At 41.5% G+C, this 15,091-nt stretch overlaps 1 protein-coding gene across 2 annotated transcripts in view; it reads left to right on the forward strand.

Annotated features, from left to right (window-relative positions):
- The first annotated feature begins 7,797 nt into the window (after nucleotides 1-7,797).
- Nucleotides 7,798-15,091, forward strand: part of SACS (sacsin molecular chaperone) — a 66,266-nt gene continuing 58,972 nt past the window's right edge. The window contains exon 1 of one of the 2 annotated variants that reach the window (XM_054820112.1): nucleotides 7,798-8,018. The gene's annotated coding sequence lies outside the window, so the exon portion shown is untranslated. The remainder of the gene's footprint in view (nucleotides 8,019-15,091) is intronic. The other variant, XM_054820093.1, reaches the window with a different exon arrangement.

Raw genomic sequence — 15,091 nt, forward strand, 5'->3', positions numbered from 1 at the left:
AAACACCAGCCTTAAAGTTTCATTTTTTATGCTAAAAATGCAGTGCAGTGCTGCTAGAAGACACCTAGATACAACTGCGATACAAACCCATCAGGCAATCAGTGCCTGAGAGACACAGGAGTGAGAAGTACCTTTGATGGAAAGAAACTATTGGAGCAGCTACTAGAGATGGCGCTCCATGAAATCAGGTTTTTCTTGTGCACTTGTTTTAGATAACTAACAGAAAGAAAGCTTTTGGGTCTGCCATTTTTGATGGGATGGGTCTGCTAAGTTCACTTTGGGTCAAACCACAGGCTTGAAATCTCATCAAGCAGCTGTTGAGTGCACCTCAGTACAGTGCTACCATTGAGTCTGAGGGCTGTGACAGCATCAGAAATAGGTGCTGCTACAGTCATTTTATTTATTGTTTTATTTATTTTTTTATTTATTATTGTATTATTTATTTTATTTGAGAACTCCATCTAACATCTAATCCCTTAAGAGAATCTAGTCTTCCTGGTAAATAAAAATATTCCTTGACAATGAAAAGGAGACACATAGCATGACTATAACATTATAATGGAAAACTGTTCACTAATCAGAGTCTTCCCATGACATTTGTGCATGTCTTGACATGTGTTGCAGCCACCTCCTGCCCGTTTGTGGATATGTGCCTGGGTGGCAGACTGAACGTGGTGCAGGTGCAGAGGCACCTGGGGCAGCTCCATTTTGGGAGCAGCAATACCGTGGCCAGGCTGTGTTTGGCTCTATGCACTCCTGACAGAAGCTGGCATGAATTCAGGGCTCTCTGTGGTCCATGGCCATTGCGGTCATTGCCCGTTCCTTTCTGTTTTGCCTCCTACGTGTTTGTGTAGCCAGATGATAGGTAGAGGAAGAAGAAGAGCAAGGCTGCCTAGCAGCAAAATCCTAAGAGAAATCTTAGGGCTGAGACATTTCTGCAGATCATGGAGAAATCTGGTCTTCACCCCCTTGGGAATGACGTCCTGAAATAAATGCTTTGGACCCTCTAACTGATTTCAGGGGAAGGGAGAAGAGGAGACGGAGGGGGAAGGGTGGGCGAAGAGCTCCATTTATACTTGACTAGTATGAAATACTAGAGGTCAGCAATAAAAGGCCACTGACTTGTAGGTAAAGCCTATACATAATGAAAGCATAAGAAAAACTAAAAAATGACAGGCAGTAGCTCTTGAGCCAGGCAAAAAGCAGATAAGGGACGATGAACAAGATCTTCCCCATGAGTTATCTGATAGCGAAACCAACACACTGGTGCATGACAGAGATGAAATGGGAGGTAAAAGGCCAGGCTGGTTATCAAGATGGTTGTGAAAACTGATTTAGGAAGGTTGTTTGAGAAGTAAACACTTCTTAACCTTATGCTCAAGGATCAATTTCTGCTAAAAAAAGTGAAAACGAAATGCAGAATAAGCACACAAAAAAGGAAAAATGCATGAAGAAATGAGCAGAGCATTTCTGAATGAGAAATTAATACTGTCCAGTAGCTTCCAAATATCTTCTACTCACTGGCTATCCATGGGTATTGCTGATGATCAGTCATATTTTTTCCTTCGCCTTCCTTTGATAAACAAATTAAGCAGGTTTAGTCTCTTCTTTCAAGGTGAATATTGTTTTTCTAACTGAATTGCTAGGGCTTCTCCGAATCTGTTCTCTGCATCTTCTTGGCATCCTGCTTAACCAAGATTAAATCGGAATCATGTAGACTCTTCCAAAAAACTTTCACTCACTAATAACTGCCCATTTTCTGTCTCCTGTAGGTTCCACTTTCCTTCTTCATGGCTGTACCACACCAGCAGATAAAGGTTATCAACAACCTTTATGATAATGATTATGATTGTAAAACGATTTTATAGATTTCTGAAAGAAACATGAACAAAACACATAATAAATATATAAAATACATAGAATATATATGTAATATAAAATATATGCACATTTTATATGTTATTTTATGATTATTTATTATAGTAATTAATAATCTTTTCGCTGACTGCAGGATGGAGGCAGGGTGCAGGCTTCTTGACACTGCAGTCTGACTCAAACTACCAGTCTGTCTTCAAAACTCAGTTTAACACCCCTCATTTCACACAGCCGGCTCTTCTGTTCTGTCGTGATCCCCAGCGAGCCAGGACAAGAGAGAAAGATGAGAGATTCCTGAAATGTTTTCCATAGCTTTACTTATATCTGTTGGGGTGTGTGGAAATTGTTACATATGGGTCTTTTCACCTTTCTGTCCTGAGCGTATTTCTTTGGCATCTAAATCATGGCAAGTAATATGTTAAACATGACTCTGCTCTGACTGTTGAACATAATGATTAATGCTAGCTCATGCCTATCTTACACTCTGTGTGCTACCATGTTTAAGAAGATTTCACCATTGCTTAGGTGAAGCATCTTCTCATGTAGGACAATATCCTTTCATGAATAAACCAAGACTGGAAGCGACACAGCTCTGAGCTCATTACTGAGGAACAACCTGCAAAAGCACAAAGCTAATTCTACACAGTTTTTCAAACACTTCCCATAAAGTCCTTCCATGGCAAACAAAGAAAATAAGCCCATAGCAGGAAAAGCTGAATCAGTTATTTGCATCTATGTTCACCATAACAGAGCACAGGGACATCTCCATGCTGGCGTCTTTCCAGATGGAAACTACACGGAGTAGCTGCCTTGAAGTGAAGTATGTGTAGAAAGTAGATAAAATGAAGAGTAATGAATTACCAGGGCCAGATTTTTCACCTTGACATTTTCAAAAAGACGTTCATTTAATCACTCAGGAATGAAATACATGAACTTGTAACTTTTGTACATGCTTGTAATTTTTGTTTCAAACACTTTTGGTTCACAAAGGGCTGGAAAGTGACTGATGAAACCAGTTTTCAGAAAGGGTTCCAAAAGGGAGCTGAGGAACTACAGACTGGTATGTTCAATATCTGTACAGGACACTTTCACAAGATTTCTAATAAAGAATAAAATTTGAGGACACATGAATAACTATGACACTGGGCAAAAGTCAACATGAATTTTTTAAGTGCAAATTATACCTCACATACCTACTTGAATTGAGAGAATCAGCATATAAGGATATTGGAAATCCTGTCTACCTAGATTTCCAAAGGCATTTCAGTTCACTGCCAAAGGTTTTTAAGGAATTTTCAGTGGTCACAGGATAAGATCACATGGATATCTGGATAGTTGGTTAAAAGATAGGAAATAAAAAGTAGTGGTAATTGGTCAATATGCCTATATGAATATATATAGAGAGAGAGTACATAGTGTATATATATGTATATATATGAATCCTATCCTGTTCCTAAGAAGCAGTGGAGATGCAATTCTGAGTTTTACAGTCATGCTCTGAGCTCTACAGCCCAACTACCTGCTATGACATGGTTTCAGTCTCCTCTAAGTATCTGCTTCTGCATACCTGGTTCTTCATGGTCCCACCTCCCCAGGGAGCCTCAGCAGAGACCTCTTCCATGGCCTTTTCACTCTTAATGTAGTTTGGTCCCTCCATCGAAGTTGCCAGTATTAATCATAGAAAAAGCCCATCTCCTGAATTTGAACACAGTTTTCCCACCTCCCTCACGGAAGCGGAGAGGGCTGCAGTAGTTCATACATCTACTGCCCTGGGCAAATGGGGTCAGTGAGGCTGCACGGCTCTGGACGGGCTGCATGCTGGGGGCTGGCAGAGCTGGCATTTGCATTTCACTTAGCGGGTGAATACCTCATCGTCATTGTTCTAATTTCCCTGCTTGGAATTCTTACTCGATAATCTAGTCTTTTCATGACTTTTCCTGCCCAGACAATACGTTAAATTTTCCATTATCATGATGGTACAAATGCACCAAAACATGCTTTCCTCATGATTCCATGAATATTTGAAATATGCATATATATATTTTTCAATGATGAAAAGTACAGTTAATGAAAAAGCAGGACGGCAAGCTAATCTGAGCATAAATTAAATTCTCAAAGGACTACACAATTCCACACCATTGGTGGTGCTAACACTAATAGCCTGGGCTGGCAACATACTAATCACTCTGGCTCTAGAAGACCAGGCTGGTATTTTAATCACCCAAGCACTAATAGCTTGGCCTTGCCGGCATTATAATTGTTATAGCACTAATAGCCTGGGCAAGATGGTATTTAATCATCCTGGATCACAGCCTAGAAATGATAATTTTTAATAATTCTGTCTTTTTATCAAGGTTAACAAAAGGTCTACCGCAGATATGATCAATTACAAAATGCAGAAATCAATATTTTAACTTAAAAAATAATCAAACTTGGGAGTTTTGGCACTCACAGTACTGGACACTTTTCAGTTAGATCACTTTTTTCCCATCTTTCCTCTTTTTAAAAATTTTTTCTTGCAGCCCCTTTAAGCCACATGCGAGTCACTTGGGAGAGCTGGAGGGGCTGTGCTGAAGTGTTTGCTGTTCTGAAGTATTACAATGATCTTACTACAACATCCAACTAATGCAGTCCCAGATATTTGACCTCATACAATAAAAACCCTCTCACTATTGTTGATATTTTAAGAAATTATTTCAGATTGTCAACAATTCTGCTTATCTTTAAATGTCACTAATTAGTTATCTGTTGTACATTCATTGACTTCAAAGAGCCCACTTACTGTTTGCTGTTACATAGTGCAAGTCACTAACAGATGGATTTTGCAGGAAGGTTTTATGGCCAAGCTTCATTTTTATCCCCTTTAATTTGAGGTTGGAAGTGCCAGGGGCTGGGGAGACGGATTAAACAGGAAATTGCCAGTTTTCCACTAACAGCTGAGGAGTGTGATTTTGCAGTGCCTGGAAAAATTTAATCAAATTGTTGAGGAGTTAGAGGTCTCTTTATGAACATTAACTGTGGTTAAGATTTTGAATTTCATTTCGTATTTCTCATAACGGCTGGGTCACCTCTACTGAGATTTTCCACAGAGTCAAAATCAGTTCAAGCTCCCTCATAACTTCTGAAACAGGTCCATTACGCAAATGCAATCCACTGCCATTCGAGGAAGATTTCAGCTCCCCTCGTTACGGTAATGACTGTGGGCTGCACAGGGATGATGAAACCACTTGCTCCGCCTGGAGCGTTGCAGTGCCACGATGCACTGGGGCGGTGAGTGACAGGCGCGTGTTTTTGCCTGCCCAAAGGCTGCTGATGGCAGGAGTGTTGTGTGAGAGGGGGTGTCCCATCTGGGGAGATGGGAGGTGAAATAAAAGAGGCAGAGAAGTAAGAAGAATGGTTCTGGCTGAGGGAGGAGGCGGCTGAACTTTTTAAGGTGTCAGCCTCGTGAGCAGCTGGCTGCGCTTCACCAACGTCAGCGCCAATAAAAGTCGTACCAAACTCAGCAGTGGTGAAAAGCCTTCTAATTTTACTTGATTTTCACAGCTGGGATGGTGAATTCATCAGTCAAATACTTATTTTTGCCTTTGTTTTAAAATGTCCCTGGAGGGGAAATTTGCCCTTCACCTGCTTCCCAGGCGGAAGCCCAGCTGCTCTTTCAGGCTCCGTTTCCAGACACAGGGCTGCCCCCAGCTCACGTTCTTCTGTAACAAGATTGCTAATAATGCTAGCAGTTCTCAGTCTATTTTTTCACTCTAGGAACGGAATTTCAAAGGAGGACTCTTCATGCCTGCTGCTTAAAAAGGATTTGAGCACTTTGTGACAGAATATTTTTAAAGCGCTCTCTTTTCAATGTCCCGTCCCCCTCATTGCCCCCTGTCCTTGTGGTGCTTCCTCTGTCATCCACAGCTTCATTCCCACCCCCTTACATGGATTTTTTCCTGCTTTCAGGGTCTGACACTGATAAACAGGTCTGATGCCACCCTACTGACCTAGGTGGCCAGCACGGCCCCAGGCAGTTGCAGCCAACACGTGTGCCCTCCTTGGGAAGCCAGGCGCCGTTCTCAGCGTGCCACCGCATCGCAGCTGATGCTTTCAGCAACTAAACTTAGGAGCAACGCGACAGCTGTGTGAGATCATTGTGCTGCAAGAGCTTATCCAGCGGGGCACTGTTTTGGAGACTGGCACTGCATGTTTTCCTGGCTAAACAGTCTGCTCTGCCTGGTTACAATGTCCTTTTGTTTACTTGAACTCAGAGAGGATTTCTTACCATGACCGTGGTGAAGTTCGGTAAAGCCGAGATGTGATGATCAGAAAAATGTGTTTTCCCCGATCTCCATGCTACAAAAAGCAATATTGTAGGGCCAGTTTTGTTGCTTACTTATGCTCAGTACCTCTTGACCTTTCATGATCAGGACTCTAAATACAAGGATTTGGCCTCCTCCGGTAAATTGCTTGTGGTAACACAAATAATTTCACTATCAGATGCACTTTAACATGAAACAGACTTCCTTAAAGATTAAGATATCCTTTTATGCAGTGCTGCAGATGCCTCTTAGTGTTTGCAGTGTCACTTTAACCTTCAACATGAGAGAAGTCAGCCTCAGCTCCTTGGCAGGAAAACAGGATTTTTAACCAAAACCAGCAGAGTCATAGTAAAGTCCAGGAGTTCTCTAAGAAGTCCTCTGTACGAAGCTGCAATAGCACTGTGTTCTCTTCCTGTCAGTATTTGTTTTCCCTGCCACTGCAGGCATTGCCCTGTAGACAAGCTATTTCTAATGCATCTTCTGTGCAGCCAAGGACTGCAGAGGCAGAAGAGAGCTCCAGATTCCCTAGAAATCCCTAATTTCATACTTGTGGCCAGTCTTGAAGCTCTTGTGAAGTGCTGTATTACTATAGCATTTTAAATGAAGACTGACAGAGGTTGGAAGGGTGCATTTGTGGCGGTGGGGTGCTGGACCATGGGGAGGGACAGCACTGCACTGACATGTGGCATTCAAAGCAGGAGGACTGTCAAGATCAGAGGAGCTCTCAGAGGAAAGGTTTCTTGGTTTTCCTTGGAGGACAACCTGACAGGTTTACATGGGTGACTAAGGTGAGAGATCTAAGGTCTAAAAATGTTAGAAATGCCTTAAACAATTCAGTCTGATCTTTGCTTCTGTTCAAGATTGTATCCGAGATCCCTGAAATTCTTCTGAGGTCTGCTTTATGTAGAGTCGATCACGTGAATAGCAGTATGAATGTGAAGTATGTAAGGAGCTAAGTTCTAAAATGCATAAGTGCTAACAGCTACCTGTGCCAGCTTGGAAAAGAGAAACCGAACTCAGGATGCTACTGGTAGCACATGGACTTCTGAGTGTTGATGTAATCAGCACCAATGAAATTAATCTAAGGCAGTCCTCAAGAGTGCAAGCATTGTGCACTGTTGGTGAAGGAGAGAGGCAGAAGCAGAACGGTGAGGGTATTTACTAAAGCTGCTATAGAGACAGAAGTTTTCAGAGAGTACTTCTTCAAATCATGAGCAGTTTAAACATAAACATTCTTTGACACAGCTGGATAGTTCAAGCATGAAATAAATAGAAAATATGTTATTTCTATTGTATAAGCTGAAATTAATGCAAAAAGGGAATAAATAATGCAGCATAATGTCAGGAAGTAAATTTGAATGAAACAGAACAAAGCATAAAATTGGATCTGTTACAGGACATATTTACTTCAAATACAAGTTATGCCTGGAATAGCATCTATTAAAAATGTATTATTTCTGCCTTCTGTCTCAGTATCCTTCTCTGTGCGACGACCACTCTGTGCCCTCCAGAAGCCTGAGGTTAGTCAGGACCGTATCTCTTTAAAAAAAAAACCAAACCAACAACCCACACACAAAGAAAGAAAAACCCATCCTGGGAAGGGGGAGCTACAGCCTCTGCTGCATTGGGCTGTTCAGATACATCGCGGCTGCAGCAGAGCTCCCGCATCCCTCCGCAGCCTGCTGATTTTGCAAAAGAGGGGGAAAAAGGATCGTTTTGCGGTCCAGATGCTGTCAAACACAAGCAACCAATGGAAGAAATGGCACAATGAGCAGACAAGCATGTGGAAGCAGTTTATGAAGAAATAGTTAAATCCCGAGCTTTGTCCCGGCCGATGCTGTAAGTACAAGCTCAATAGCAGATCCCGTGGTCACTGCGGTTGTTTGTGGGAGATGTTTTACGGGTATCCCGGTGCTTTTAGCACTCACTGGCAGAGAAGGCCTCGACTGTGACATGTTCAATAGTGTATTTAGGCAAATAACTGTATTGTCTGTGTCTCTACAGGATTTTTGGGTGACTCACGAGCTGCAGTGCGCTGGCAGGGTGGGGGAAGCATAGGACTTTGCACATGAGCTTGTTCTCCCTTCCTGATGCCTTGTCTGGGCTCCGCGCTGTAGATGCGCTAGTGGCTTGCTGCAGTACCACCCTCCCTGTGCAAAGGCCTCTCTCTGAATTTCAGCGCTGCTTTCAAGCACTGGGATACACAATACATTTTTTCACGCTACAATGGCTGACTTAATTAAAAAACAATCCTAGAATCACTTGTTACACAAACTTAATTTGTGCCAAGTGCTCTATTCTTTATTTTTCTTATACATGCAGTTGTAGAAAGCTTATGAAATTCCAATAGCTTTACGTGTTACCATTGGGAGACTTTTTTTTAACATAGCTCTCCCAAAAAGAGTGCCAAGTATGATTTATTACTCAAAGGAATGAACATTTTCCTATCTTTGGACTGTTTCTAGTTGAAGGAGATGTATGTATTTTTAAATGTAAACATTTGCTCTTATGGAAATCCAGTATCTTGTTCCTTGGCAAATGATTTGATGCTTTTTATTATGCATATGCTCTAATGATCTAGTACAGCTTTAAAACCAAGTCAAAAAGCAGAGCTAGAGGAAGTTTACTGTACTGTGTTTCTCAGCAAATTTTTTTTTGTAATCAGGCAAAATTCTTTATTGTAGCTAAAACTACGCATGTCAGCAGAGTAAAAAACTAAGTAATAAGTATTTTCTTTGTTATTTTATGAGAGTATTAATTTCGCTTTCATCTCTCTAAGTACTGCCTAAGACCATGGTGATTTGCTCTAACCCAAAGAACATCACCTATTTGATGGCCTCTGCGGTTGTACCTTGGTACTTACCCAGCTGCTGCAGAAACCGCTGGGAGATCTCACTCCAGTAGCAGGGGAAGTAACAGCGGGGTAGTTGTGATGAGCAGCCTGTGCTGGCCAGTTAAGGAGGATGAGTAGATGATGCAAGGAGCAGTCTTCTTTTGTGCGTCTCTTTTGGGACCTGGCAGAACTGAGGCTCCTGATGCTGATGCCTGCAGGCCACTACATGCTTCTGCCCCCATCACGCTGATGACCTCGGTGGGGACGTAAGGCAGAGCCTCCCTTACATTGAGAAACCCACAGGGAAGTTTTCCCATCATTGCTTTTGGAGTTGCCCTCACCTTGTATTCTCAGAGGTGTTACAGCACCATCAGCTGTTTATTTGCAAAACAAGTTCTATTGCTTGCTACCAGATACTTAATTATAAAAGGCCAAATTTAGCCCTTAATGAGCTTATAACAAACTACTGTTACCTAGGGAGTGCTCCAGCAGTGAATGTGAATGCTGAGGCTGTGGTATTGTCAGTGTTCATTCTTGTCCCTTCCTCTCCTCTGTCAGGATTGTCACCCTCCCAACACCAAGCAACATCTCGGGTTGGAAACAGGATTTCCAAAGATTGAGAGAGTAATCGTTTGCATTGTCATGTAAGCATTATAAGAATACAAAAACTCAATCCTACATAGAGAATTTCTGTTCCTGTACTGAAAATGTGCAGGACCCTGACATAATTTAATTAGAGAAAATTGTTTTATAGGCTGCCTACTGTCATGCAAAGACAGTGGGAAAAGTTCAGCTCCTGTGTACGTCCATTGTTTCAGCAGAATTACAGTTTTCCTGTTTCTCAGACATGAATTTTTTCTGGCCTCCAGGGCAACAAGCCTAGATTAATAAAAAAAAATAATATGGAGGATCTAAGATGTCCAAGTTAGGACCATGCTTGCCTGTAAAGTCAATGGAAACACAGGGGCACTTCCAGGAAAACTGATATACCACACACCTGAAGTTGGCCAGTGGTCATTGCGCTTCAAAATGTTTGGGACTACTTGGACCCTACTCCCAAAAGCACAGTTTCTGAAACATTAGATGAGTTTTTATGTTAAAATATACAAAAGTATAGGCTTTATAATCTAAAAGAGCATTTTCTTGAAGAGTTTAAATGGTGTCTAGCTGCCCAGTTTGTATGAACTCTTGGAATAACACATGGTATTGAAAATGCATATCAGATTTTGAAGTATTTGATCTTTTGGAAGATTTAATCTTTTTAGAAATAAGTGTTAATTTGTTCAGCATTTTTTTTTTAATACACACAATTATTCAGCAATTATTTCTGCCTCAACTAAGAAATATAACAAGTCACACATTAATTAGGACTTCTCTGTACATTATATTAAGGTTTTTCTTATAAGTGTGTATTTAATGGATATATTTGCATTTTAGCAGTCTTGAACTAAATCTTTAAATATGGTGGTCTAGTTTATTAGCATTTTTCATCTTCTTTTTGATCAGCTCGATAGAATACAGTCATTGTTTGGAATTTTTAGCAATTATGTTGTTGGTTGTGATGGAGGTACACCAGAGCCGAGTGAGGAAGGAAGGTTTCCCACTGCCTGTGAAGACCTACATGTGTTTGCACACAAAGAAATGTGCGGCCATGAAGGTCAGACTAGAAATAAATGAGGCTTAGTTGTCTTCCCTAAGCTTACCTGTAGAAATTTTCTCCACCCAGGTGAAACCAAAATAAGGCAGCATTTCTGGTAGGCGGTGATTACACTCAGGACATGATGGAGCAGGTGTTTCGAGCTCCTCTGGTGACCTCTCAGGAGGGCATGAACGTGCCCCAGACTCCTCTCAGTGGTAAGGTTTGGCTTCTTTTTTCTTACAGGAGAATGATACAGCTGGTTGCGTATCCCAATCACCACCTATTTGAGATAAGACAGCTGGTGGAAAATAGTAAAGGTCAGAGCTTTAACATTCTGGCCTCCCATGAAGAAGGAAATAACAATGCTGGCATTTAAATTACCAGTTTTCATTAAAGCAAAAGGAACAGCTTGTACCTTGTTTCAGGACAGACTAACTTACCTGGCTGTTTCTTTGTTTGGTATATATGGTACACGGTGGAGCTTTACAGCATTAACAGCAAAATTATTGTCAGGTTTTAACTAATGTAAGCTGAGATCCTGGAGAACATGATAGTAGCTTCAGAGTGGTCTGATGTGCTTTACAAGCAGGCATCAGCTGTCGCCAAGTCCTGTTCCATAAAATCATTTGAACTATGAAAGAAATTGCTAATGTCAGGAGATGTCTGAAAAGCCGTTGGGAGAGAAGGGGAATGGCAGTACTGTGCTCTCAATCCTTGCTTATGCTACCTCCACTTTTTCCTTTAAACTGCCCCCTGCAAACCTTCCCCTTCCTTCTCAAATTTCTCCCTCTGTATTCTTCTTTTTCTCCATCCCAGGCCAGTTCCTACACGAATTACCCCTTCTGATCAACTCATGAGGTTTGTAACAGCAGCGTCCCTGGCCTTCCCCAGTCCTTCAGCAGCATCTCACATTTCTCCTACTCCCCAAGGGTGAATTTGGAGGCCCTGGCCATATCTGTGCTGCTAAATAAGAGAGCCAGGGAAGACAAATCTGCTCAGGTCCTTAGCGCTCTCCTTTGTGCCCAGAGGTGCAGCCAAGCCCATGCCTGCACGGGACCAGCACAAGCACGTGCTGCACCAGGATCTCTGTCCAGAGCAGTTCACGGACGGGAGATGGAGCAGGCTGTGCACTGGAGGGTGATTTTTAGCACCGTAGAGTGACGTGGAGTCTCTTTCCAGGCACTAACAAGTAATTTTCACCTCATTACGTTCATGTTCATACGGACTGACATTGAAAACACTTGGCTCTTGGCACAGGCTCATGTTAGCCCAGCAGTCCTGTGCCATGCAGTATCTCATCCTAACAGTGTTGATCCACCACAGCAAATCAGATTTAAGAGTTGAAGAACTTAGTGCTTTCTGGTTTCCTTTGGTTACCTCTGTCAATGCTAAACACATATCTTTAAATCATATTGGTTTTTTGATGGTTATGCAATGTATGTATATGTAAACGGGGACTTTCCCTGAACAGCGGTAGTGGTGTGGAAAGCTCATCACTTTGGGACATATACAATTATATACCATAATTTATTTGGTCGCATATGTTAGAGAGTACTCCCCTACTGCAGAAAAATGGATCATTAGACCTGAAAGAGCTTTTTCATCTCTTCTGTGATGAAAAACCTGGTTTATTTAAGTTTCTCATTAGCTGTGACAAGGATGATGTCAGACAAGTTGTGCATGCCCTGTCTTATAAATAATAAATGAGAAGGACTGTGGCTCCTCTTTCTCTAATGGATCAGTGTTACAGCTGGATGGAAAAGGCACCAGCTTGCTTTATGGAACATAATGGAGTAATGAAATTGCTCAGACTCAGTTGAGTGTATTGATCCCAGGGGCTCCAGCTTGCCCCTTCATCTTGATCTCTGGCATCTCTCTCATCATGTTGTAAAATACTAATTTGATTAAGAGGAATAAAAATAAGCTCTTAAAGTTTTATAAAAAAACTAGAAATAATAGAACAAAGTGCATGTTCTTTTTGGTCAACCTAAACTCTATAATATAAAAGTCTTACAAATACCCTTTCAGTGGAGCTTCATTTATTAATTATTAATTTAGCAACTACAATCTGAAATGTGCTTCTCATCTTTCTTTCTTTCTTTCTTTCTTTCTTTCTTTCTTTCTTTCTATTGCAGTGCTTGCAGAGAGAGCTTTGTTGTTATAAGCTTCTCATTAATCATAATTTTCACTAATAAGGTGCTGTTTAATCAAGTAGTTCAAAACACTCTGCAAACACTCATGAATGCAGCTTGATGTTATCCCTGTTGCTTAATATAGCTGCTTGTTAATAATGTTATTTCTGCTTCCTATGCTGAAATGTCTATATTCAGTCCCTTGGTCATTTTCTTTCAGTGTTAGGCCACCTTTTAAACCTTTTTTAATTAGAAAAAAAAAAAAAAAAGAGTATTGAAATATGTGGTTAGCAAGTAATATCTAGAATTAGGTATCTTGTGGAGCAACAGAAGAAAAGGAAGAGATGTCAAATCATGAGCACACCAAATCTTGCCAGAGTTCTTCTAAGAATATTTTTCGACAACAGCTGTTGTCATGAATGACACCTGCTAAACAAACAGGCTACACTTCAGTGCTTTCACATTGGTTTGCAGCTCCAGCAAAGGAGCTAGGTATTCTCAGCTTTGAAATTATTTTCTCCCCACTATCTTGGCATGCTGTATCCAGCCAAATCTCTTTGTTAATCTTCTTGCTTCTGCCACATTTGGCATTCCTAGATGAAAATTTTCAGCATAGTGTGTCCCAATTTAGAGATAAGCTCTCCTACTTACGGAGAAGAAATTTATATAGATAAATTCCCTGCTTAAAAGCATACTAGTCATAGACAGAAAATGCCATATCATTTGTCATCAATTTTGGCTGACAAATGGCATTGAGATGAAAATACTTCTGCTCATGTCTGTCAAAATCTATCCATACTTGTACAGGTGTGTAGTGATCTTAAGACCTTCTTCCTGCTGCTTTTATACAAAACTGGGCTTGGAGGAATAGAAGAGAAGAAAGAAAGTCTATTTATTTTCTATTAATATCAGTAACTGAAAATAAAATTTGGCCTTTCAACAAACACTTCAGAAGCATTTATCTGTCGGTCCAAACGACACCCTTTGCCAGGTAGATGAACAACATGCATCGGAGCTTGTCTCACTTCTGAGTCTGTCTGAAACAGCTCCCTGTGCTTTGCAGGAAAATTTGACTGGCTGCCATGTGGGATTTTTCTGGAGAAAGAAGACAGCCTGTAAGATATTCCCTGCTTCTTGCTTATGGACCTGTTTCTCTCCTTGACACTGGTTATGGAGGCATGCAGCATTAAGTCCGTGGTAGTGACTTTATGCTAAGAAAGTAGCATTTTTACACAACCTAACCGTCATTATTTCGGGCCTTTTGACCTAAAAAGAACCCTATGGTTCCCCCAAAACTCCCCCAAATCTGCCAAGCCCACAGGGATGTCAAATGGGGCACAGAGACCCAGGAGCAGGGGGGTGCACTGGGTGCGTGGCCCAGATCCAGCCTGGTTCTGACCTTGAGCACGTGAGGGTCAGCATGCACCGTTTAGACTGGGGACCAAGTCCTGCTTTTGGGGCAGAGGGCTGCAGTAGTGTAGACACAGTCTAAGCGCTGTATATGTTTCCAAGATGGAAAGAAAGACAGTGTCCACTTGGACATCTCTGTAAATGTAAGTGGTCTTTTATGGGCAGGGTGGGAACTCTTCTTAACCCTTCTGCTTTGCCATATGGCTACCTCTGACTTTATCTTGTTGCATAAAGTGAATTTTGTGTATGTCCTGGATCTTAAATATTACAGCATCCTTTTTCTGTGCTTTTGCAGTTACAGTCTTGCCCTGCTGATACTGACCCAGATGCTACTGGGCAAATGATTTTCTTGACTTTCCACTAGAATAAGGCTGCCCTGTTCTATGCTTTTCTTGATTCCTCTCTTTTCCTAAGCACCATGTGTAAGCTGCCTGTCCTTACTTTCAAAGCCTTTGCAGCCCTCATGCATACTCATCTCCAGCACTGTGAAGCTGACCTCCTTTTTTGGGTGGCTAGTAATGACAGTCTCTAATGTTCCCATGTTATTTTTTTCATTTGAACCTCTCAGTATTTTCTCCTACAAAAGTTCAGAGGTTGCTCCATGCTGATCTGAATCAAGTGAGGATGAGGAGGAGGCACTGTGCAGCTTGTGTCTGAAACCACATCGCGTAACGTGGCCATATGTCCCTACCAGCTGGTGCTAATGGCAAGGAAGGAAATTGTAGTTGCCTTTATCTCCTCCCTGCGTTTCCTCATTATTGTCCTCTTCCAAAAATATCTTAGAGAACTCTAGTTTGTCCAATACTTCATTACCAGTCTTTCAGCTACTTCAGTGTTATGGCAACACCATGTCCTGCTAACAGGTACTACAGGCTCTGATTGTAGGACTGCGATTCTG

This window comes from Grus americana, chromosome 1, assembly GCF_028858705.1.
Source record: "Grus americana isolate bGruAme1 chromosome 1, bGruAme1.mat, whole genome shotgun sequence".
NCBI classification, from domain to species: Eukaryota; Metazoa; Chordata; class Aves; order Gruiformes; family Gruidae; genus Grus; species Grus americana.